Source organism: Coturnix japonica, chromosome 3 (assembly GCF_054131305.1).
Source record: "Coturnix japonica strain WE chromosome 3, WE-NBRP24, whole genome shotgun sequence".
Classification (NCBI taxonomy): Eukaryota; Metazoa; Chordata; class Aves; order Galliformes; family Phasianidae; genus Coturnix; species Coturnix japonica.
The window spans coordinates 27,611,773-27,637,601 of NC_140665.1; the positions used below are offsets into that span (position 1 = coordinate 27,611,773).

The 25,829-nt window shown below is 46.1% G+C and overlaps 1 long non-coding RNA gene and 1 other non-coding gene across 6 annotated transcripts; one reads left to right on the forward strand and one right to left on the reverse strand.

Annotated features, from left to right (window-relative positions):
- The first annotated feature begins 43 nt into the window (after positions 1–43).
- Positions 44–24,261, forward strand: LOC146761336 (uncharacterized). Of its 5 annotated transcripts, none has more exons than XR_014943882.1 (4): positions 44–840; positions 2,740–2,840; positions 18,252–18,356; positions 19,397–19,535. It is a non-coding gene; the product is annotated as an uncharacterized LOC146761336 (long non-coding RNA). The 5 variants fall into 5 exon arrangements; XR_014943883.1 differs by lacking the exon at positions 44–840 and adding an exon at positions 2,546–2,656; XR_014943881.1 differs by lacking the exons at positions 44–840; positions 19,397–19,535 and adding exons at positions 20,652–20,763; positions 24,125–24,260 and having other exon boundaries at positions 2,670–2,840.
- On the reverse strand, positions 22,921–23,007 carry TRNASTOP-UCA (transfer RNA opal suppressor (anticodon UCA)). The gene has a single exon. It is a non-coding gene; the product is annotated as a tRNA-Sec (tRNA).
- Positions 24,262–25,829: the final 1,568 nt, after the last annotated feature.

Sequence of the window (25,829 nt, forward strand, 5' to 3'; positions counted from 1 at the left end):
GCGGGGAGGGGGCGCGGCCATTGCGCGTCGGCGGGGCGGGGCTGTGGCGCTGTGAGGGCGGCGCGGCGGGTCGGGCCGTGGGTGCTCCTCCCTCACACAGGGCTTAGTCGGGCGGTGTGAGGAGGATTGGAGTCCTCGAGCAGCGAACAGTTAGCAGGGCCATAGGCACCACAGCATGATGTGTTGGGTAGAAAGCGGCCTGGAAGGGACGATGGTGTGTGCTTAACTTGTGGGTGTGTGGCTCAGCCCACAGAGCAGGGCGGCACTGTGAGGAAAGCAGTGTCACCCGCAGCACATTGAGCTCCTGCACACATTGTTTCCAATCGAGCAGTTCCCAGTGCACCTCTTAATGATGCAACGTGTCGATCCGTACTATCTGGCCTTCTAAATACAAGTGGAGCCGTCGCATCATCTGCCCATGAATATCAGAGTGAGAACTTGCAGGCGTTCAGTGATAAAACATGAGCGCCATGAGGCAGTGCTCTGTGTTAGTGCTTCACTGGGAGCACAGGCTGAAGAGCAGTGGAACTGCCAACCTCCTGACTGCGCTGCCAGGAATGTAAATCGACATTAAAGATGATTTTTAAGAGAAATAGCAAGTTAAACATTTGTACAAACACATCATCAAATAGAGGTTGTGCCGCCTCTCTCCAAACCTCCTCCTGCTGGCAACAATAAAACTGTTCCAGTGACATTTTCCCTGCTCTGCTGTGACAAGGGCTGCATAAATATAGACGCCGTGGATTAGAATAGACTTCAGCAACCTCCAACTTCCTTTCTAACAGCCGCTTCTGCTGAGTTTCCCATTGCTATGGGTGAAAAGCAGGGAGCCTAAACCAGGTTTGTATGGGAGAGGGTGACAGTGTAGCACATCCCCGCTGGCAGTAGTCCGTGCTAACTAACCATGGGGAAGAGATGTGCTGGCTGGAGGGGAGGGTCAGGATTTCTGAGCCCGGCTCTGTCACAGATCCCCTGTGTCGGCTACGTTAAGTCATGTATGTGAGGATCTTTGATGGCGTGTGCAAGGAAAATGCAAATCTTTCCTTCCACTTTGCCTACAGAAAGCAAGAAGTGTGATGAACTGTAATGCCAGCCTAGATCATTCTGACACTTGCTTAAAGAGAAGTCACTCATGTCTCCAGTGGAGAAGCTGCTGGTGCCAAACCAATCAGTGTCACTCAGAATCAAACACTTTTGTCTTTTCCCCCAGCTAGAACAACAGCAATTGGTTGTGTTATAGGCTAACACATTTTCTTTTCCATTTTTATGCTGTATATTCCATGGTGAATTCTCGGGTACCACCAGGAGCTGAAAAGGTTGCTGCTCTTTGCCAAGGAAGCGTGGTCAGGTTGCTGGCACACACAGAGGACAGGCAAGGACTGGTATCCAGGGCCAGCAGGGGTGATGCTTCCTCGTGTGTGCACAGCACTTCAAGTAAATCATCACTGGGAAACATCAGAGCAGAGGAGAGAGGGACAGAGGGCTAAGAGTTTGCAAAGGAAATATCCCATATCGGTTCTGCATTTTTATATGAGTTACTGTCAACTAACGCGTGTAAAAACCGAATGCTGGAAACGAGAATAACACTGTAGAGCCTGGGAAAAGCTCCACCAGTCCTTCCTGGTTACCCACAAGAAACAGGCAAACAGCTAACTAAGCCAAAAATGCACACAGCTCGGCGAACATAGTTGTAAAACAGCCAAGCTATTTTCTCCTCCTTCTTGCTTTCTTTTCCTCAGCTGGTTACAACTTAGCGGGCTTCTTGCTGTCCGTGCTGCTAAACAAACACGGGCAAAACAGTGCAAATCACTCATCCCAGATAACAAACGGGTTTTTACATTCTTTCTGCATATCTGAATCCATTATCCTAAGAGGGCCCAGAAGAAAGTGGGCATTAGCTTAATGCAGCTCTGAAAGAGGAACTGTTCGGGTCAGGAGACCCAGAACGGTGGAAAGAGCTGTCTGATTGCTAAATCACTTTAAGCCAGTGACCAAATCCATTTCAGCTGCTGGCTTGTTTGTGGCTGGTTTGAAGTGAGCTGGCAGTGGCTTTTAGCCCAGTTCTTAGAGGTGTCCGTGTCACAGTATCACAGTGTTTGCTGGCAAACTTGCAAATTGAAAAGCCAAAAAACCAATGGGCTTGTGTGTCTCTCTTCTCACCCTGAGAGCTCAGTCCCCCCAAGTCAGATATTGGGCTCACGTATGTGGTAGGTCAATGTATGACTGTTTTCAGGGTTGTACCTGTTCCCTGCCGATTCTCACCAGTGCACCGGTCTCTGAATCTGTTCCTGGAGCTCCTTTCTCCAGCACTGACGTCATTCACATGTGAAGGGGGAAGAACAAAGACGGCACTCGCCTGTTTTCTTGTGTGATTTTTCAATACCTATTTCCCAATCCCGACCTCCAGAGCAACAACATCCTTTCAAACCGCCCCCTCTTGAAATGCCACAGTAGCCAAACAGCTGCAAATCAAAACACCTTGTAAACAAGTGACTGAAATCCCGTGGGATGCCCGAGGGCTTGGGCACGTCTCAGAGTGATTATAGTTCCTGCTATACAAATTAGAGCCCATGTCGCACAGTTCGTGCCAACTCCGGGCTCTTTATTTTTAGTCCTATTTGTCGAAAGGTTTTCATGATAGAAAGAATGACGTTCGGTATCAGTGATACACAGATAAAATTAGATAGTAGCCGGAAGTGATCATGCAGCTAATCCTCCCCATTGTGACTTTTTCCACAGGATTTGGGATCCTGTGGGCCTCAAGAACAGCTTTTCTCTGGGTGCGTTTCTCTTCTCGTCAGCAGGCAGCTGAAAAATTGGACTCACATGGGTTATGTGTGGTAAGTCTCACGCAAAGAAATGAATGTCATTGTCATTGCTTATGCCAACAGCTGGGACCATCTGGGACACTAAAGACAACATTGTCTACGCTTGTACAGCTGATCGAAGGTTGTTTTTAGCAAGTCTCTAAAAAAAATCTTCCCTTTTTGGGCCAGCAGAGCAAGGCTTTTAACTTCCAGGCATGGTGTTTTGTGTGCAGAGCAGCTTAAGTCATCAGCAGGGCCCAGTCCTGAGACTTTTTAGTCCCGCATACATGCCATCCACACTGATACTGAAGCCTTTATTCCTTTCTTTGGAAGAAGAGGCTGCCAAAGGGGAAGATGGAGTGACAGATACATTGGATTACATCTCTAAAGTAGATCTTCTTATCTGTTTTGGCTTTTCTTCTTTTCTTCTCAACTTCAGATTGCTTTTGGTTTTACTACCTTGTAAAATAGGAGAACACAAGATATAACTAGTTAGCAAACACTTCCTATTGCTTAGAAACAGATGAAATTCAAACAGGTAGCATACCTAGGGCATCATCAGATTAAGGTGGGATTGGTTGCAATTTAGCACAAAGGAATCTGTGCTGTGGCATTGTGGCAAAGAAAGAGTGTATCAAAAGCACAGCTGTGAACCAGTTGCTTTTAAGCAGGATGTGTAAAGGTGAGTGGAGAAAATAAGTACGCAGTGTGAAGGTGCGTGACACTGATGGATTCTTTTCCTCCTGTACCTTATAGTAGGAGAAGTTCAAGTGCCTGGAAAAGTGCCTTTAGTGCCAAAAATCTGATAGGTGTGTGTGTAACTCCTATCACTTTGTGGCAAGAGAGGCTTCTTGAGCTTTAAGCTAGAGCAGGCAGCTCTCTGGGAAAAGAAATGCATCAGGTTCAAATGTGGCAAATGGAAGTGGGCCACCTATTTTTTTTAATTCTGGAAAAAAGTTATTTTCTTCTGGAGAACTAGAAGAAGGATAGAGGGCTTCCTGCATGCCACGGCCTCCACAGAGACTTTCTCACTTGAAAGAAGGTCATAAGGTTCAAAGCTGTTTCTCAAGTTCTGCTATGTAGCATTGCTATGATGTCATGCATCATTATAAACAAGTTATTATTTCATTCAGTGTTTTGGGAAATGATGGGACTGGAACAATACACCCACAGCAGTTCCCTCCCTTATCCCAGCCAGCTCTTTAGTGAACTGCTTATGAGCTGTACCTGGCTATATGATGTCTGTCTGTCCATGTCTGGTAACACTGCACCGCTGGGCAATTTGGAGAAGGAACATCGATGAATTCTGTATGGGGTGGAGAGGTGGGAAGGAGGAGAGGGACATACATTTGCAGTGTTGTGTCATTTGATGGCTGACTGATGTAAGACCCTTGGGCTGAGAAGGCCCTGGGGCTGCATTGCTGCAAGCACTGAAGGCATCACCACTCCTTTTTCTATGTACTTGTGCCACTGAAATCAATCAGTCACTTCTATCTGATGGGATAGTAGAGAGGAAAAAAAAAAAGCCAAAAAGAAGCATGGTAGTGTTCCATTCCCTTCTGTCTGCTTAGCTCAAGTTTGAGCTAGACATGAGATTAATACTTTAAAAAAAATAAAGGGACAAGTGCTAGAAATGAGGTGCAGCAAGGCCTGTGTAGAAATCCGTTTGAAGCCATAGATACACAATGTTTGAAGCCATAGATACACAACCATCTCTAGCTAGTGCCCTAAACTTTCTTCATCTGCTGTAGTCTTTCTAGACTCATTTTACCTAAAGACACCCAATATAAAGTCTTGATGCACAGAAAGTGTGCTGTGACAATTGCACTATCTCTGGAAAATGATTGTCTTCCCTCGCTGTTTCATAGGCACTGGCCACCTGGCATTGTCCTCTGACATACTCAGTTATGAAGACAGTATCCTGCGGAGGAGAGACATTCCATTTGGTCAATAAGATTAGCACAAAAGAATTACTCGTAGGTGGCCTGTTGTAAGGAATTTGTTGATTTTGTTTGATTTGTCACCTTTTAGCCCATGCTAAACTCTTTGATGCTGCTAAACTACTTAACCAAGTGATTTAAAGGTAGCTCAAGCTATCTGGCTGGAAATATTCCTTTCTTAACAAAGAACAAGATATTTCTCCACATTGCTAGATAGATAAAATCTGCTTCAGCTGCCCACAAAACAAAACTAGATTGAATCATATGTTTTCATCAGAAGTTGCCCTACCCAAAGGAACCAGAAAAACACTGCAACTTCCTTTTTTCCACCAACTCTTACAACATAGGCTCCAATTTCACCTTTACAGGAAAAACTGTTCTTTCTAACCATGATGGTTGATAAGAGATATGTATGGATATATGATGAAGATCTCGTCTATAGCTGTCCTGAGCCGTCCACACATTCCATACCCTCACACAACACAGTCCATACTCTAGACATAGTAGGAGAAGACAGGTGGGTTGGTGTTCCCAGTCCTCCCTTTCACCAGCTTCTGATGACCTGGCTCTGGGTAAGTGAACAGATCCACATCTCACCACTTCCCCAGTACAAAAATTCTCTTGCATCATTTTGCAGTCGTGATGCTCCCATTGAACAGTGCACATACTCCAGTATTGAGCTGTCTGTAGTGACCTCACGCTGGTATGCAAAAAGATTGTCTCAGTGCTTCATGCAAGCAGTAAAACAGAAGGATTTACTGGAGAGGGAGTAAATTTGTATTTAAAGTGTCTGCAGAGCTAAATGAATTCTCAGGGTTTTTTGAGCTGCTGAACAGCCGGAGGCAATCATTGCACTTCTCTCTTTCCAGTTCCAGCCTTTTACTTCTTGTAGTCAGAGGCCATCTTCTACTTTTTACTTTTACAGCCACTAGTTTGGTAGGGTACCACCAACATATGGTCATCTACACCAGTATCCTGGTATTGCTGACCCTCCCCTCGCAGGACAGTCTGCAAAAGACCTCTCCAGCTGCCCTCCTGTCTGTGATACCTGTAGGTGAAAGGCAGGCTAAATTCAACTTAGACTTGCATCTGACACCAATTGCATCTGGCAACCACTCCAGCGCTGCCGAAGACTGCCCCAGGATTTCTGGCTATTTATAATTCAGCATCAGATTCGACCCAGTTGCTCCTGGTTAGAGATCGTTTTGCAATAACAAACTAAGATTACATGAAGAGCTTAAAAAAGAATTTCACCCCTCCAGGGCTAAATTACTTCCACTTGTATACAACTGTCATATCTTAAAAGGGCAAACCCAGAAAGCTAACACTGAAAAATGTAACTCTACAACTGGGGTTATCTCCCTGCCCTCTCTAGGCAATCACGTCTCATATCTGTAAGGCCCTTCACAGCAAAAACCAAAATTCAAGCTAAGCGGATGGAAGTTTTATGTGCAGAGTAGGAAACAACAGCTTGGGAGGAGGTGTACTTGAATGTAGAGCCAGATACAAAGACAAACCTCAAACACCATACGACTGCTTTTACAGAGCATCTCACTCATGTCTGGTAAAATCATTCCATGCTCACCCAAACTTTGCAAACTAGTAGTCACCAACTGAGAAAGGCATGGTGACGTACATGTTACGGTAGCATCCGGCGCTGGCAAGGAATCCGCTTCCATATGTAGCTCAGGATCCATTCCAGACATTTTATAACCAATGTATTTTTCATGAAATAAAATGGGAAAGCAGGGGGGAATAAAAACCTTCTGTAACAACTCACCTGTCACAGTGAAAGTCTCGTGCTGATCAATTCACCTTTAGTGAACAGAATCAGGACCGCAGCTACACAGGAACATGAAGGTCATGCCTTCTTTATACTTTCTGTGAATATTCCCAGTCATACGTTAAGAGAACAGTCACGCTTCACATAGTGGCTCTATTCAGCTCTGATTACATACCTGGATTAATAATTGCGGCACTTAAGGGGCAAATGTATTTCCCCAAAGAACACCAGAACTACAGAAGGAGAGAGTTCAACACGTCAAATGTCAAGACGTGGAGCTGCTCACAGCCCTTTGTTCAAAAAGCTTCCTACAAAGAGCATTGTGCTCTCTTCAGAAACCTGCAGGATGCAGGCTTTATTGTCAGCTTTCCTTTTGCCCTCTTTTTTCTGAGACAGCAAAGGAGAAAAGTGGACAGGAAGGACAGAACGATAAGGAAAAGAATAAACACGTTGTGCTGTCTTTAAAAAAAAAAATAAAAAAACAAAAAAAAAACAAAAAAAACCCCACAAAAAACTCATATTATTTACATAGAAATCCTGGGTTATAGACTTTCATCCAAGAAAAGACAATTTCCATGTTTGTTTGTTTGTTTGTTTTAGCTCTGCCTATGGAAAATACCTCCTGTTGAAGCTTTTTATGGTGGTTTCTTCCTTTTTTTTTTTAATGTGAAGTCAGAATCCAGCACTGTGTTGTCTTCAGAGAACACTGAGCCCAGTGACTAACTGGTACCTTGACAAGAATCCTGGTCTGTTCTTCAGCCACAATGACATCTTATATCCCCAGCTGCTATGAATGCATGGGGTGGCTCTCTCCTGGTTTGGGCTCCGAGTGGTCCTTCTCAGGAAAGACATGAGGACAGCCTTTCAGAGAAGGTTGTTGGAATCTCCTCCATTGGAAAAGTTAAAAAATCACCATTTATGCCTCCCTGCCATTTGCTTCCCTCTTCCCATTAAGTATGTTAGTATTTTCCCTGGAGGTGTTCAGGGCCAGGTTGGATGGGAAACCTGATCTAGTAAACATGGAAGTTTGGTGGCCCTGCCAGGCAGGGGGGTTGGAGCTTCATGATCCTTGAGGTCCCTTCCAACCCGGGTCATTCTGTGATTCTGTGACTTCACAGAATCTGTGACTTCACAGAATCACAGAATCACATAGAGATTGGAAGGGACCTCTGTAGATCATCTACTCCAGCCTCCCTGCTAAAGCAAGTTCCTGAGGGTACGCTACACAGCAAAGCATCCAGGTGGGTTTTTAGTATCTCCAGAGAAGACGACTCCACAACCACTCTGGGCAGCCTGTTCCAGTTTGATATCAGTGACTTTGTGGGCTGTGAGAGATTTAGTGTAAGCAACGCTCCAGCGTGCACACCCCTGAAATGTTGTATCTGAATTCCACCCTAACTTTACTGCCAATTGATTCTCAGAGGTTTTGCTGCTGGCTCTGTGCAAAAGTGCTGAGGCACAGCAGCAATGAGTTCAGCCTATAAGGAGCTGAGGGTATAAGGAGCTGTGTGGTCCCTCAATCAGATGTGCTCAGCTGTGAGTGGAAGTGAGCGTGTCAGCAGGCATTTGTGAGGCCAAGGCTGCGTGGCCAGTACCCTTCCACTAGCAAGTGGAACTAGGATGGAAGGTCACCTACTCCATAGTGAGCACTGAAATCACCTTGTGAAGTGAAATAACTACTTTCTGCTCTGCAAAGAGCAGTGAGGTAGAAAGAGTAAATGATGTATGCAAGGGCTTTGGTAACGTGAGAGTCAGAGGCAAGTTTAGAAATAGGGGATTAATGTTGGCTTCTGTGTTCATGTCACATGCAGCTGTACCCCTTGCAATACAATCCCGAGGCTTAGACATTGAATTACTGCAGGCCTCCCAGGTTCATTCAGTCAGATGTAATTTTACATTTAACCTTTTGAAGTAGATCTGCCAGTTGCCATTCTTGGCTTCCTTGTCTCAGTCCTAGAAATGCTTTGCAAAAAGTGCCAACAGTCTGAAATACACGAATAAGCAAAGGCCATTTCAGTGATTCTTATTTTTTTGCATAAGAAAGGGAACAATTTGCAGTCGGTGATGTTCCTGGATGGGCAGAGTGTGTAATCCTCCATAACCTTGCTGCAACCTCAGTTTAGCAGAGAGGATCAAGTAGCTCCCCACTCTGCTCCTTCAAATGCTTGGAGTCTCGTCAACTATGATAGTCATCTGTAGGGGATGTGTCACTCCAGAGAGCAGATGAAATCATATCTCTTTCCATTAGCTATAGGTTGGTTCGGGACCATTTAGGTCTTCTTGTTAAAGATCCCGCATTAGGCAATCATTCTGAGCAGTCTCAGTTTATTTTCTCTCTATCTCTTGACAGCTTGAAGATAAAGACAGTTTTATCTTCCCATAGATAAAAAAGTTGGAAATCTTTGAAAAGAAAGCTTTAGAGAAGTACAAGGAATTATTATTCTTCAGCAAAGGAAGCCCACTGTCAAAGGAATCCATACACACAAAGCTTCTGTCTGCACCAGTCCCTCTCATCTCAGTACAACCACATTACCGCATTACCGACTGACTATCAGTTCTGGAGCATCCCAGCCATTGTTCATTCATATTTATTTCAGCTCCAACTAGTGTAGAGTCTAGAGGCTAAGAGCTTTCTGCAAGATTGGTTTCAAGTAGATATGCAAAGAAAGGCAGCTGGGCAGTGGGCCTATTTCCCTTCCGGCAGTTTTTGTTATGATTTGAGATGTGAAATCTGTTGATGGGGTGGAGGCTGAACTGATTTGTTGAAGTAACTTGCTCACTGATATGAAAACCTCCACGCTTAAAAGAGTAAATTGAACCAAACCCTTACGATATTATCCCATGACCCAAAGAGTGGCTTTGCATTTGGCCACCAGAAGCGTGGCACTTTTTTAGTTACATGGAGCTGGGATTTCTTCATGCGTTGACCCTATTCAGCAAGCGATGCATGGTCATGACTGAGGGAACGTTTCATTTCCTTGTGAATTAGCAGATCAAGCAGCCTTGTCTAATCCCTGCTTTAGCCTTTAAAGTTGAGTTTTTAAATTCTCTGTCAAAATCTATTTTTAAAGTTGTTATTGCAATAGCTGCCAGATCTGAGGATGCAAATGCCTCCCCCCATTTTGTGCACGAGAATAAGTGAGTGGGATCACGCAAACATAGACCTAATCTCACAGAAGAGGATCCTAAAGCTCTGTTCAATCATTACTGAGTCACAAACCCTTCCTGAGATAGTACTAAGTTCCTTTCATTGATGGAAGGCAAAGAAAATAGGCAGGGCAAGGGGAAAGCTATGTGCAAAGAGGATTTGGCTTGTTTAAGAACAAAGGGAGTGAAGGTCTATCTCACAGACCTAATTCTAAGTGATTTGTGCAAGATGATGTTGTCACTGGCAGTCACTCCATTGACTTCAGTGGGCCTCAGGTGCCCTGATTTCCAGTCTACCTCTTTCCCCTCAGTCATTACAAACATAACAGCGCTTGCTGAATAACATTGACGAACACTGTACCAGTATGTTCAGTCCTTAACTTCTGCTATCTGTATCAAGTAACTTGCTCGCTGGTTCAGAGATTACAAAGCAAGATGAAGAAGAAGCCAGGGTCATTATTAGTTTGAGCAGCTGCATACCATAAACTGCAAGGTCACACCAAATTGCTTTTACTTGGAAAGACAGAAAAAACTTTCAGGGATTTTTTCTTCCTTTCTTTAAGAAATACCAGCAAATGGAGAAATCCACAAGCCTTTTGTTTTGTTTTGTTTTTAGTCGAGATTTCATAGTTTCATAGTTTCATAGTTTCATGCGGGTTGGAAGGGACCGTAGAGATCATCGAGTCCAGCCCCCGGAATTCGAGCCTCTGTGTAGCAGAGCGGCACTTCTACCACTTGCGCCACAGGGGGGGTTCGAACTCCGGGCCCCAGTGTTGCAAGGCGGCGTCTTTAACCACTGCGCCACCGGGGCACACAATTTATCTAATTTCTTATCTATTTATCTAATTTCACTTTCCTAACGTTACTTATTTCTTTGTCTGCCAGTATAAAGATCTCTCCATTACCAAAACTCTGTTTTTATATAGGTGTACAGAGATTGCAGTCGAGTCAGCCTTTCACCTGCTCTTTGTCTGAGCAGATTGATCTCCTGGAGTCTTTCACTGCAGGGCACATTTTCTAGTCTTTTAATCAGTCCAGTATCTCTTCTCTGTACTTTTTCCAATGCGTTACCATCCTTCTGGAATTATTCACAAATAACCTTTTCATTAGTCAAGCCGTTCTTCAGATGGTTGAATAATATTTGCCTGATGAATTTGCCCTAACCTTCCTATTGGTTGGTTAAATTGTTTGTGAGTTATTAGCATGAACATCTATGGAGGTCTTTTTTCCTACACCTCCACTGGCTGTAGAAAACAGTTTCATGTGTTGTTAGTCCTTCTCCTGGACAAGCCAATATGCCATCTGCCATCAGTGCTTGCTGAAGCCACAGTGAAATACCAACACGCTAACCTGTAAAAATGTGCCTCAGGATGGAAAGGCAGATTAAAAGAAACAGTCATTCTTGGGTTAGTTCAGCCCTTCTTGTTTCCTGCAGATAGCCGGAATCCTGAGGTATGCAAGGCATTCCCAGAGAGACATATTTTATACACCAACTGTACTCCTGAACTGCAGAACTCTCGAAACAAGGACATGTTTATTAACTCAGTAAGCTTCATAAATAGTTGCTTCAACTACTGCTAGTAAGTCTATCTAGTGCTTCTTAACCTATCAGTCCCAGAGATTTATTTTACTTACCAGGCTCCGTGGTAAGTGAGTGACACAGTGAGGTATTTGTGAACAAACAGAAGGTTGATGTGACTTCTGGGCAAAAAGAATCACACCACAGAAGGCTTTTCTCATTGAGAATCTCCTCAGTTATTGTCATTTACAATTGAGAGAGCTACATGTCCATGAGAAAGCTGTGACTCTACAATTACTCAAACTTTAGCTCAGCTGAGTATAAAGTCAGATCAACTCCTTTCTCTTTGTCTGCATTGTTTTGCTGTAGCTTGCTGCAGTGAAACGGTCTGCGGAGCTTCCCCTTTAGCTATTAGTTAGAAAGCTCAATTTCATGTTCTAGGCTTCAACTGAACTCTCCTTTCTTCCCATCACGTTTCCATTGAAAACACAACTCAATGAAGAAATAGCCCCTTCCCTGTCCTGCAGCCTCTCCTGACCCTACCTCAACCAGATAGGAAGTTGTGGGTGTATTTGCTCTTTGTCCCTTTGAAGCCATAGAGCCAATAGAGCCCAATCTCCCTTCTCATCTACATGACATTCAAATCCCATCAGCCTCTCCCCCTGTCCCACCAGGGGAATATCAGGATTAAAAGAAAGCTTGCATCCTTGGGCATTACTCTTTTTCTGCAGTTTGGATCTTTGGAAGCATCTCTCAGTGCTATCAGTATGGTAAAATAGTCTCTTTCTTCTGCTTTTCAACTAAGTTCAGAAAACCACAGCTACCTCCAAGCTTTGATCTTGAGCCAGAGCCAATGACTGAGAGTCTCCTTTGTTCCTTAGTTCTTTTTGCAATGACAGACACAAGTACCCTCCTGTGTGTTTTCCCTCTTCTCAGTTCCCTCTATTCCCAAGAACTTGGCTAGGAGTCTACAGCCTCATCATCTCTGCACTGGAAGATGCATGTTAACTTCTACTTGTAAGTCACAAAGACAATGCTAGACCAAGGGCAGTGGGTTGGCAGAACCCAGGTGATTTGGCTCTAAATATTAAGACAGTGAACTTTCCTGCTATAGTTTTCCATCAGTATGCCTTGCTGCAGGAGGTCATGCGCAGTCTGTCCTGGATGCTAAACATGCCTAAGAAATGACCATATCAGTTATTTGGGGCCAAAGAAGAAGCAATTTGTTAACCATGTGTAGCAACAAATTTTGAGAGAAGATACTACAAATAGCAAAGTATTTCCAAGATGCTCAAAGTCAACTAAAACACACCATCTACTTGACCTGAGCTTGGAGACTTGGTAGAGATGGAGCAGATGGCACTGAAGAACAAGGGGAAATGAGCTTCTACGCTCCCTGAGGATTTCTTGTAAAAGAAATCTCGTCTCTTTTGGTCCCTGGACTTAGGATAAAGACTTCAGTTCTACTCTGCAGAAAGCTTTCATACAGCCAAAAGCAGAAGACAAAGGGCAATACGAATTTCCCCCCAAGTCATAAGAGAATAGTCTTTCTTATGTTACTTTGCTAAAGTATGAGCTTTTTAACATGGATATTTCAAGTCTACCCCTCCTCTGACAGAGCCTGATTCATGTAATGCTGAGGAGATAGGGCACATTTTTAAACGAGCCCTCTCATTTAGGATACTCCAGCTTCAGTCACAGTGGCCTGTGGTTAAGGTGCTAAGCACACTTCACAATCATTAGTTTCAATATACTGTGTGCTCGGCACTCTGGAGCTCTTAATATCTCAGTTTCTTGGCAACTAAAGTGACTGCAGGCATGATGACAGAGAGGAAGGTGAGCTCTTGAGCTGGGTAGAGAACGTAGAGAAGTCCATGGTTCATTATCTTCCTACACATCCCAAAGTAGTACAAGACAACAGTAGTGAGCCATGATCCCTTAGGAACTTTGTGTACTCTCGATCTCATAGAATTGGAGAAGGTAGAATTGAGGGGCACTCTGAAATCCTGCCACGAAACTTCCTGTGTCTCAAAGGCTTTTCATTAACTTGAAGTACACTGTCTGTGTGGCTCACAGGCAAATGAAATCAAAGGAAAAGAGAAACCAACCCAACACTGAGGCAGGTAAGTGTTCTTTCGTAGTTCTCAAGTGCCACCAAGGGAAAAGCATTATCATTACAAATACAGCTGCAATTTGTTTGAATCCCTCCCTGACGTTTGTGGTAGATTCCTTTGGTCATGTATGTTTCAGTTCTTTCCTAAAGCTTTCCCACAGCGTTTTTGATGAGGAGTTCAAGTACCTGGCAGCTGGAACCATGCCCCTGTTAAGCCACCTAAAGACTGACATTCCAGGCCTCCTCTCATGGAGAAGAGTCTTGGTCCTCTAACTGAGCTTCAGCATCCTGAGCATAAAGCCTGTCAGATTTCATTGTTAACGAGTGAGGAAATAAACTTGTTCTAATTATTCTGTGAATAACCGAGATGGAATTTTACAGGGAAGGAGTTTTGTCTAGAGATTATAAGAGGAGACTCTGAGCCAGGACTCTGAGGTTTTATTTCTGATTCTGCCCCGATTCCTGGATTGACCCTGAGCGAATGTTATATCTCAGTTTCTCCCATCTGTAAAAAGGAGCGATGATATCAAACTGCCTGAATTTGTATCTTGAAGTACAATATCTTGAACATGTATTGTTTTTCATTCTATGGCTTTCCATTTTCCTTCTGACCAGGACTTTCAAAGCAAGTGCCTTTGTCCTTACATCCCACTGAGTCATGAGTCAAACGGGACCTCCGCATTGGACTTGACAGAGCTACTTGTAGTTATGTCATTCTCGGAAGATTTTCCATCTCTAACTTCAAAAGGAATGCTAATCTTTTTAACCTCTGCTTTCCCCAGTAAATATCAAACATATGGTCTACAGGAGATATGGACCACCAACAGAATCAGGGGAAGCTCATGGGCTTTGAGAATGGATGTGAGCAAGACGCTCCAATAGAACAGGATTGGCAACACGCCCAGCTTGTGTAGGCTTGTCAACATAAGCGGTATGGATCCCAGGCACCATCCACTCTGTGTACATCCAGGCTTTAAACATAAACCAGATCTCCAGCTCCGACTGTCACATCTTTGCTGCTGATGTCCTGATCTGTCCTGTGCCTGTTGTGCCATCTCCTGTAATTCAGAGAGCCCGCACTGTTGTTTTCCTCTGCAACTGGAAAATTGAGGCCCAGTGTGCTCTTCATCATGTGTCCTTCTTCTTGCTAGTAACATTATTTTTCTGATGAAGTCAAGAATATGCTGTGATTGCTTCTGGGGATGCAGATTAAGGCCAAGCATGCAGAAACTGGGAGGTTGACCTTATTAGGAGGGGATCATTTTGTATAGTTTCCTACTTATGCAAGAATGTATTTGCACATTGTGGTCACTCTCTTGAACCGTCTGATCCTCCATCCCTTCCAGGACTGCACCACTAGGTCTTAGTGTCAAAGGCACTACATTGCAAACACCTGATGAAGCTCCCCTGCTCTGGGGAAGGTCCCTGCTCTTTACATGCTTGGGATGACAAACTCTGTCCCAGCTACTGCTGTCTAGTGAATTAGCTGTACCTCATGGGAAGCTACAGGTGCTGGTGGCATGCTGTAGCTACTGGAAGGTTTTGTGTAAGCTGTGGCCAGAAGCAGGAGGAGTGAGAACAGCCTCTTTGCCCTCACTATCTGAAGTGTCTGCTACCCACAGCCCAGATCGTGTTGCCATGGAGACATTGCCCTGATGGCCTGCGAATTCTGATCATTTCAGTGAAAATAATTTGATGCAATCAACAGAGACACGGGGTTTGCAGTTGCCACACACACAACGATACACACACTCCAATGACTGTCATGATTTCAGCTAGGGAACAGACAAATTTGCTTGTAAAACGGGGCTATGTCAGCCAGAGGGGATGGCTACAAACATGGCTTTCTCCAGCTCAGATTAACAAGGCCTCCTCCTGCTGCTTGGAACAATGTATCGTTACCACAACACCACATCTAGTTAAGTAAAAAAAGCCAAACTCAATCCACCCAAACATTAAAGCTTTCCCCTCCCCTTCACCAACAGACTTTTCTTGTCAGGTTCAAACTGTTTGCCAGTGAGTGGTGGAAAAAGCTGTTGTTCTCTCTTGGCCCGTATTTATTTGCTGCCTCAAATCAATAGAAGGTAGTTGAGGGGGTGCAAGAAAATGGCATTGCTCTGCAGTAAAATTATGGCTGCTTTCTTGGAAAGCTGAGTCCCGCTGGTGTCTTTTCTGTGCTACCCCATTTCAGTTGGACTGCCTGGGCTGACGGAGCTGGGCTGTGTGCTGTAATTTCAGCTTTGCTAAACTAAGAGCAAAACCCCAGAAGGCACAGGCAGCATCACCCAGCCTCAGCGGACAGGCTGCCTGTGTTGCCTCTCCACGTCTCAGCCCGGTGGTGAGGTGCGCTGGGAGGGCAGTAGGAGAGATGTTTGGTGTTGCTCTTACTTGAGGGATGCTGCTACATGTTTGCGAGTGAGCCAGGTAGCGGATGGGCGTAGAACTCCAGTCTCCCAGTCTGTCAAGTTTGAAAGTTTTTCCAGCTTTCAATTTTGTCTCGAGTTTCTCTCTTAAGACTCCCCCCTTCTTCAAACAGAGCTTCAACTCTGGCTGGGTCCCAGAGATAGATACCAAATGGTGCTTTTTTTCCCTTTCTTTTGCTCTTTCTTCCTTCTCGTGAAGCTGGCAGACTCTCCAAACACACATCCAACCAACGCACAGTGCATTCGAAAACAGGCCATCTGGCTGAGCACTCCTTGAGGAGACAAGAAAAACAACCCTCTTGGAGCTGGCAGCCGAAAGGCAGGCAGCCCGTACGGGGACTTGATCTCGTGGTGCAATCCAAGAGCCATCCAATCCAAGGGCATTGCAAAAAAAAAGCTTTTTCCTAATGAGCAGAATACTGCTGTCTCCAGAAGCGGCTCCAAGTCAACAATTTGAGTGGGATGCTGTAACTCTCCTCGCTGCACATGTGCTCATTAATTAAAGCCACTTTGGAAGATGCCCCTGACACCCCCACCGGGGCTGCCAGCCTACCCTCCCAAAAATCCTTCTTGCTGCTTTGCAGCCCCCTGCTGGGCAAGGAACTGCAGATCCCAAGGGAAGGATGGAGCTTCAGCATCCAACTCTTAACCACAAAATGGACCCATTGCATCGCCGATGAGCAGCTGCACGGGGAACACGGTGCTGGAAGGAAGTTGCACTCCATTTGCTTTGCTGTCACTTTTTTTCCCCATCTGAGTTTGGTAACAACCAAAGAGCTGCAGGCAGAAAACCACCCCGTGCAGGTCAGCAGGCAACGGGGACGGAAGTGAGCTTAGCAACTGTGTGTTGCAATCCTTTGTTATTTTTTTGATGGCTAAGGACTAGGTTTACAAAATCAGGGTGGCTGAGGTGAATGCAGATGGTTAGTAGCCAAATCCCTTGATGCAGTGGAGCAGGGAGCACTCAATGAAACCAGTAGGAGATGAGTTTAGAACAGATGAAAGATGCTGCATTGTTTTAGGAAGGGAACATAAAGAAGCTGCTGGAGCAGCAGGCTGCAGAAGCAGACAGTATCAGCAGGCCCAAAACAGGACCGGACAAATTCCCAGACAATGGATCTGTAAATGGATGCTGAAGGAAATAGGTGGGACGTACAGTCTAGAATCCCAATCCAGCAGAGGTGAATGATAATGAAACGCAAGTGGAACAGAGAGAGAGAGAAGAGACCAGGGCTGTGCATTCCCCACGGACAGCCTCTCCTTTTGTCCCAGCTGGGAGCAGAGTGCTGGGCTGAGCGACCATTGCACTGGTCCTGTTTTTAATAAGAAGCTCTTAATAAAGAGATCTACCTGCCAGCTTGATCTGCAGGTCATATGAACAGGCTGCTGCTTCCGTACATTATCAGAAGGAAGCTAGAATCTGATTTTTGGGGAGGTTGAAGCTGGATTTGTGAAAGATGCTTCCATGATTGTTAACTGTCACAATTCTAGAGCAATTACATTTCACACAATGACTGAGTGATTCATTTGAGCCTCTGTCTTCTAGGGATCTTCCTGTTTCTGAACCTGCTCTTTTAGTATTGATGGGAAAAGTGATGGCTCAGCCTCCTGTGTCTCAGCTGAGCATATGCCAATTTCCAATGGCTAGTTACAGCTCTGCATCTCTGCATGGCTATTTCCCATGTTTCTGCTGTGGCTTTTTTGCATTGTTGTGCCTCAGGGATTAAAGCTCTTGACTTTTGATTTTATGAACTTAAGAGCAGAGTTCTATAAGTGAAAAACTGCTTAATTATCTTGAAAAAATATCAACAAGGCCAGACAGCACCAGTTCAAGTACTGAGAAGCCTTGTGTTTCTTGCCACTAAGGCATCGGAGACATTCAGAGCCTTTTCTTTTTATCAACATATAATTTAGTTGCCCCAACTATGGTTTTATACACAGTGTTTTATAAGATTTAACAGTTACTGGGAGATGTTCCTACACCAAAAAAGAAAGGGAGAAGGGGATAAATTTGATTCAGTCAAATATGCCCCTTATTTTTTAGAGACCTCATTCAAGCAGTAGTGACTAGCTTAGAAACATGTGGAAGTCACAAGTGACAGAGAGCAGTACTAAGGCAGACTGAAGTCCTGCAGTTCAATATCTAAACAATAGTGGAGTGAATGTAAAAAGTAACTGAAAAGCTTCAGTGTGAAAATAAAACAAAAGGAGAAAGCGGCATAAAAAATTAGAAGGGAACACTCTACTTCTCTGCTGTTGTGATATCCTGCAACCAATAAAGTTCTTCTAATGGTTGTTTATTCACATTGTTCCTCTTAGGAGGTTATTCTGAGCTTCACTCTGCTGTTTTGAAGGTTTCTGCTAGTTTTCAGCCTGAATTTATTTATGACCGGTGTGTATCTGTTTTAAGTTCTTTCCATTTTTAAACGCTAACCTGTTATTAGCCACATTTAGTAGAAGTTTAGGGCATAATTCCCTTACTCCAAAGATGTGTGATTTGTCCCTTTTTTAACTTACAGAAAGCAGAACAATATGCCAAGACAAGATGAAACAGATGTTTCAGGTCTACATTACAATTCAGACAGCAATTTAAATCAGCCGAAGACATCAGAACAAAGTGCTTTGTAAGTATTTCTGCACCGTCAGCTACTCAGGGGATAGTTACAAGTAATATACTTTTCATTACCCGCTGCTTCCCTTACAGCCTTTGATGGGATCTTGTTAAAGGTAGATTCCTTTCAGGAATGTGTGCAGAGATCTGAGGCAAGTCATCTGGAGCTCTGGGGGTCGGGCGTCCCACAGACCAGATTCCAAACTTGCTTGAGATATTTGTGTAAATAGGACTATTGACACAGAGAATATCACCATGTATCTCAAAGTTATGCTGTATTTATATTTGTCCTTGTATTCCAATGAGAGGTTCACCTTTCTGAATTAAGACTTCCTTCAAGCCAGTTCCAAAGTTAGATGTAGAGATGGACAGATAACTTCAGTCAAAAAGATGAAGGATCACCCCTTCCCTCCCCTTACAGGCAGGACATGACAGATGCCAGTTGGAACAATTTTCTGGTTAAAAAGAAAAAGAGAGAGATTTGAGGGAACATATATTTTCATAGAAAGAGTTTGCTTTCCTCCTAATATGACTCCCTTTCATAAACCCCAAAGACTTAAAAGCAAAAGAGATTTGATTGTTGGCAGTTTGGGGATTCTTCTCGTCCCTTTCCCCCAGCATTTTCCAATGGAAAATATTCAGGGTTTGGGTTTTTAGCCCTTTGCTAAAATGTCAACATTTTCCAAAGGCTGAAGGAGGGAAAAAGAGAAGAAAAGAAAAACATGTTCTGACCAGCTCCAGTCAGAGCCAAATGGCTCAGTCCTGGATTTGGTCAGGGAAGTATGCTGGAGGGGAGAACATGGGAGTGCCTTGGTTCCAAGCGCAGCCTGGGCTGAGGACTGTGTATCACAATCCATTTGTATGAGTCATCCCAGTCGACATTTCACCAGGGGAGCATGTGTAGTGGCTTTTAAGCACTTCAGGTCAATGTTACTTGCAAACACTCCCTCACTGCCTATTACGGCCGCTCTGGCTCTCTGTGTGCACGTGGGATGTACACAGGTACACTCTGTCCAAGTCCTCCAATATTTCCATGACGTCTTTAACTCACAGAGGCAGCAGTAACACCTGGCACCTATCCAGACCTGTGAATTCAGCTCTCTCCCACTGATAAAAGAGGAGAAAGAAGTAAAAATGAGCCTACAAAAGCCTTGGACAGCTATGGAATTGGGAGAAGCACTCGTAGAACTGACTTGACATAAAGGCAGCTAAACTCCTCATGCATGTGCATGCACCATCCTGCTTTTAGTGGACAAGAAGTGGCTTCATTTCTTCAGCTGCTTTCTCAGTCCCAAGAAAGCTGTCCCAGCATCTGGGCACCTTCAAATCTCAAAGACAAAGGCTACCTTTGCTTCTGCTTCTCCAAGGTGTCTCCCAGAGCTGCAATCAGAGAGCGCTGTATGAAAGACCCAGACTAGGTCTTTGTCCCCCTCTAGTGACTTGACTGCAAAAAGAAGTTGTATGAGCACTACCTCCAAGCAATCACTATTACTTTAGGCCAGGATGTTGACTGGTTTCCTTTTCAAAGGCTAGTAGGATATCTAAGCACCACGGGAAGGTCATATATTTATACACACTGAAATATTATCCGTTAACAACATAAACAGTAATTAAGAACTTGACTTCCTGCTCTAATATGCTGTGTGTGCCTGCTTTCCTCTCATGGAGGACGGTAGCCACAGACTTCACATGACATCCATCCAGTGCTCCAGGAGACCTCGCTAGGTCCACTGTCACCAGAGAAAGAGCACATGCAGCGGGGCTCCTGTAACCAAACACTTGCTGAGTCACAGCCCAGTCACCCCTGTGCTTAGCAAGGCATGCCAGCCATCTGTCACCAGCACATCCTCCTCATTGCTCTGTGACTCTGCGGGGAAAACAACAGGAGGCAGATTACACTGACTGAGAAGCCAGGCTCTCGTGCTTCTTGACTCTGAGTAATTCCTGCCTTGCCTTCTAACCAGTGCTAAAGCCTTTGGCTCATCTTCGTTTGGCCCTTTGTCAGGGAAGAAAGTGACATTCAGGTTCAAACACTGAGCGCTTTGGCTGACTAATGAGTGACTCCCAACAAAGCCTGCTCTGGCAAGACATCGATAGGGTTGTGAAAGTGTCCCTACTACAAACGAGTCATCTACACTGGCCTCCTCACCAGTGCTCTAAGCAAACCAGAGTGTTCATAAAACAAAAGCAGCAAAATAGAGGGAACCCTGTTTCCTACAGACTTGTGTCCCAACTATATCCAGTAAAGAGCATGTGAGCAGAGATCCTGTCCTAACTGACCTCCCTCCCGTGTTCTCCCTCCATTGAGTTGTAACCTAGAGATCTGCAGTCCTGGAGGGCTCTTGTGGGGACACAGCCCCAGGAGAAGGGCGAGTTTCTTACCACGTTTCTGCACACCAATCAGATGCAGTCCTGCCCAGGTACGTCAGCCAACCTGGGCTTGTGCAAGAAGCTTGCTGGGGGTGTGTGTTTGCATACCATGTACTCACACAAGATTTCACAAACCATGCTGCTTACAGCCAGCCCTCACCACTGAGGCTCCTTGCCCTCCTCTCTTGCATGTTTAAAAGGCTGTTTTCCCTATTATCTCCCCTCAGGGACAAGGCACCCACACCAGCAATCTGACCGCCCTACTTCATCCTAAAGTGATGAAAGAGTGTGGAGTGGATGAGGCCTTTTTTTACTCTGGAGGAAAAAAGTGAACTCAATGCCAGGCACGGATCCCAGGCTGCGGAGTTCAAATCGTACTCTGAGCACATAATTCCCATTTGTGTTTGTGTGCACGCAGGGCGAGGGTGGGAGCTGAAGAGTGAGGGGAGGGGGAAGGGGGAGGCTGGATATAAGAATGTAATTGTCATAATTTAATCCAAAACTACTTCTTGGAAGAAAAAAAAGAAGTAGGCCAACACAAAACAGCATGTTCAGTTATAAACACCACATGAAAGAGCCGTATTATGTTCAACTTGGTAACTGCCATCTAACTTCAATGTTCTCAGCTGCCCACTACTGGGCCAAGGCCTTTCCAGCACTCCCCCCACCCCAAAGCAAACAAAGGCCCCCAGACAAACTGCAACGCAGATACCGATTTCTGAGGCCATGGCAAAATTCCACATAGAAAGTTCATTCTAGGCAGAGGACACAGGCCGGTGGCTGGAGTGCCTGGAGCACAAAGCCATCTGGGACCCACGGCACGTCCAGCCGCAATGGGGAGAGCGCCTGCACATCTCCTGCAAAGCCATAAAGAAGCTGGGCTGTGCCATGTGGGATGCAGAGTGCTTTGGAACCAGATTGCCCAGCGCTGCCCAGTGGATTCCCAGAGCCAGTCCATGCTGGCATCACTGCTGGTTTCTGACTGATGTGTGGGTTGGGAGCAATCACAGCTGAACAGAGAGGTACAGGGGCTCTTTTGTGCCCCTCTTCCTCCCAGGCTCTCAGCTGGAGTGAGTCATCTGGTGCAAAGGAAGCATGGTCACTCAGGCTTAGATCCTTAGAGGTGTTCACCTACTTTGGATGACACTTGGCCCAAAATGCCCCCAGGAACACCAGAGGCTTAGCAGTGCTGAATATGAGCCAGCTGTGTGCCCAGCTGACCAAGGCCAGTGGCATCCTGCCTCATATCATTATGGTGTAGCCAGCAGGAGCAGGGAGGTGATCGTCCCTCTGTACTCATCTCTGGTGAGGCCACACTTCACGTACTGTGTTCAGTTTTTGGTCCCTCACCATAAGAAAGATATCAAGGCTCTGGAGCTTGTTCAGAGAAGGGCATCAAAGCTGTGAAGGGCCTGGAGCACGAGTCTTACATGGAGCAGCTTGAAGGAACTGAACTGGAGTTCGGTCTGGAGGAGGCTGAGAGCAGACCTTATTGCTCTACAACTGCCTGAAAGGAGGTTGTGGCTCAGTGAGGGCTGGCCTCCTCTTCTGGGTAACTGCAACAGGACAAGAGGGAATGGCACAGGAACTGAGAGACGTGGTTATGGGGCATGGTGGGGATGGGCTGGTGGCTAGATGAGATGATCTCAGAGGTCTTATCCAATCTTAACGACTCTATGAGCAGCGTGTTTCTTTTCTCCCTCCATGGGACGCCCCAGGCTGAGCCCTTCCTGCCTTCAGGACTGGGCAATGAGGAAATACATTCCTTGCTGTCCCTGTGCTGGGGCTGTTCTGAGGTCTGGTGCTAACTGCAGGCTTTGCATAGCATCTGTTGGAGCGACAGCAATATGATATCCCAAAGTGAATGCCTTCTGCTTGAAGAATATGTTTGTTAGCTTCACGCTAACCTTTATTTTTCATGGGTCTGGGTGACATTATTAGCACCGCGCTTACTGCTTCAGTGAGGCATCCTTGTTGGAGCGTGGGTGGGAGACGGGTTAGAGTCAATATGGAGCAGAGCGAGAGAATGGCTTCTGTTATTTATTGCTTTGCCGTCCTTGGAGGAGATGTGACACTTTGAGAAGATCTGCTTGGGAGAATCTAATTAAGATCCCAGTTGTCACATAGGCACCATTGAGAGATTGTGACTGTTTCAGCTGAGCCGGCAGGCGGGACCCGCTTGGGACAAAACGAATATCGCACCGCCCCGCCCGAAAGGTGGAATTGAACCACTCTGTCGCTAGACAGCTACAGGTTTGAAGCCTGCACCCCAGACCACTGAGGGTCATCCGGGCAATTGGATCCATCCTTCCTTTAAGCAATATGTAGCTGCAAGATGTTGCCATGGTCAGGTCACGGTGAGCGCCGTGCAGTGCCGGACTCCCGCAGGTATTGCTGCCCGTCCCCATACCCCGTTCCCAGCCCTGTTCCTCACCCCGTTCCGCACTGCCGGCCCCACAACCCGCAGCTCGGGGCCGGACCGGCAGCACGCGCGCTGTATGCAAATTAGGGGCCGGCGATTGGCTGTCCCGCGGGGCGGGGGCGGCGGGTGACGCACGGCGCTTCCCAGAAGGAGCGGGGCCGCGCCCCGTGTGGGTGGGAGCGGGGCTGTGTGAGGGGTGGGTGCTTTGCTCTTTTTGTTACGGGTAACGGCGCTATTCGGGAGGAAGACACGCGTGTCCCATGAGATACCTCGCAGAACAATAATATCCTCCGGGAGGAAATGCCTGCCTGACCCCCAGCGGAGCGTCAGCCCGTGCCCCGCAGTGCAGCATTGAAAACACTTGTGCCTCTGTCCACACGATCGTGGCTGCGGAGCCTGTTTCCACCAAGGTCTGAGCCCTTGGAACATGACCGAGCTATTTGCCTCCAGAGATCCCTGTGGAGTGGGGTCTGCAGCTGTAATTAGCGGCACATCCAGCCTGTAACCCGCCAGGTGGGGTTTGTCAGCAAAGCCGCTTGGAGCTGCAGCTCCCTCAGTGCCAGGCAGCAATTCTTCTCCCCTGGCTCGCACGGGTCACTTCCCTCTGCGCATTCCTTTCCCTTTACCTGGTGCTTATTCCAGTAGCAGGTGGTGCAATCCAGCACGTTCCCTTTGTGCATAAAAATGCACCGTGCGAGGAACTGGGGGGTGGGAGGAGATGCAGGGAAATTACTCATGGGGAGGAACAAATGAGCACGGGGGTGTGAGGAAGGCAGGTGGTAGCAGCCGGCCCTTGGGGCTCTGGCCTGCTCTGAGGGCAGTGCAGCAGCCCAGGGCTTGCTCTTCAGCCCAGCAGCAAGTGACCTCGCTGGTGATTCCAGCTGGACGTAAATGGCTGCCAGGGCTCAGGAGAAATCCTCAGCTCCGTGTGCCTTCTGTAAAGCTCGGCTCTGGGAGCCCTTTCACTTTCTCTTTGCTTTCCTCTCCAGCACCTACTTTTTCTGGATGGTTTCCCTGTGCAGAATCCCTCCATAGGAAGGCTTCCATCTGAGTGTGAAGGTGGTGGGCTCCCCTCTTGCAGCCCCCTTATTAATGCTCACAGATCTGTTGTCTTCCACATCTCCCAGTCAATCTCCCTGTGCTTTCCAGAGTGACCATGCCAAGCGCTCAAGTCCAAGTGAAAAATAACAGCCAGCCAAAGTACTGCAGCCAACAACCAAGGCATGCATTGCAAAGGCCAGCTCCCCAAACTTTCCTTACTTCACAGTAAAGGCACTTGCTGAGGTAAAGAGTGCAACAGTTGCAGAAGGTCAGGCAGTGCAGGAAGGTGCCCCAAGAGGGTCAGCAGCAATACAGGAAATGTTGCTGGAGACCTCACAGTGGATGGGAAAGCGGTAACAAAGATGTTTTGAGAATTCTCCCCTTGACCGGATGCGGGTCTGTCTAGGTTCACATTGCTCCTGGAACGGAAGCTCAGCTGGCTGCTGGCTTCCCCTGCACCGCCTGAAAGTAATATTTCCAGGATAAGTGCATGTCTGCTTCTTGAGGGCCTTAGTTACCTGAGCACAGGGGACTGCTGTGGAGCGGCTGCCTCAGCTGAATGACCTGGCAGAGGTGTGATGGAAGACAGGCAGCTGCAGCCACAGCCCTGCTGAGTATGCCTGTAAGAGCCACTGAGCTGTGCTGTCTGCAGGGAGCCTTTGTCCTGCTCCAACCTGCACCAACCTCGCTGCCTGTGTTACAGGGATAGGAGCTGGGATGGTGTGGTGGACAATTAAACCTGCAGCTGATGTCAGGGGTTAGTGACTGCTGGTTGCATTTATAAGGCTACCAAAGATGCAGATAGGCACCTCCAAGGATCTTCAAAGCATGTAAATAAGTTAATGGACCTGTTGATTTCAAAGGCTTCCCAGCACCTCGTTTTCCTTTAAGCATCTTTTTGGAAATCTCAGCGTTCAGCTTCATCTTTAGACCAAGCATCTGAAAATATGACCCCTGCCATTAGGAGTGTAGAACAAATGCAGTTTATCAGCATAAGGATGGAAAAGCTCTCTCTCTCTTCAATAATGCTCTTAATTAAAGCATTTCTCAGCGTCTTTGGACCTAATTCTCTACCTTATGCGGGCAACTACACTATGCCAAATGGGTGCAAAGCACTGCCAATTTAGGTTTGATTCAATGCCCATTCGAGTTAATGGAAATCCTCCCACGGAAATCAATAGGATTTGGTTCGAGGCCCCAAAGTCAATGGGGAATTCTGATTTCACAGTGTTTTACGCCCACTCTGCGCTGCTACAAGCAAATATACAACGTACAAAGCCTGGGAGAATTTGGAAAGGGCTCTGTGTGTGACTCCTGGAGGGGGCTGTAGCCTAGGCTACTGAAGCAATGCATTGCAACTAAGACTGTCCAGTGAGGAAGGCTTAAAGCAAACCAGCCTGAGCTTTTCCCATTGGGCTTTTGAAGGGCTCTTACTTTTTGTAAATATGCTCCTGTTGGTTTTTGTTGTTGCTGTTTGTTGTCCCAGCCTGACAGAATGTGCAGGCATCTTCTGTGCTTTGTTCTTGCTTCTCGTAACCACCAGAGCCTGATTTGTGTCAGAAAAGACAAGCTTGTATCCTTGCTGTATTAATAAATAATTATTTGGTGTAAAGTTTGGGGATGAGAAGGGCTGTTATTCTTAGCAGCAGCAAT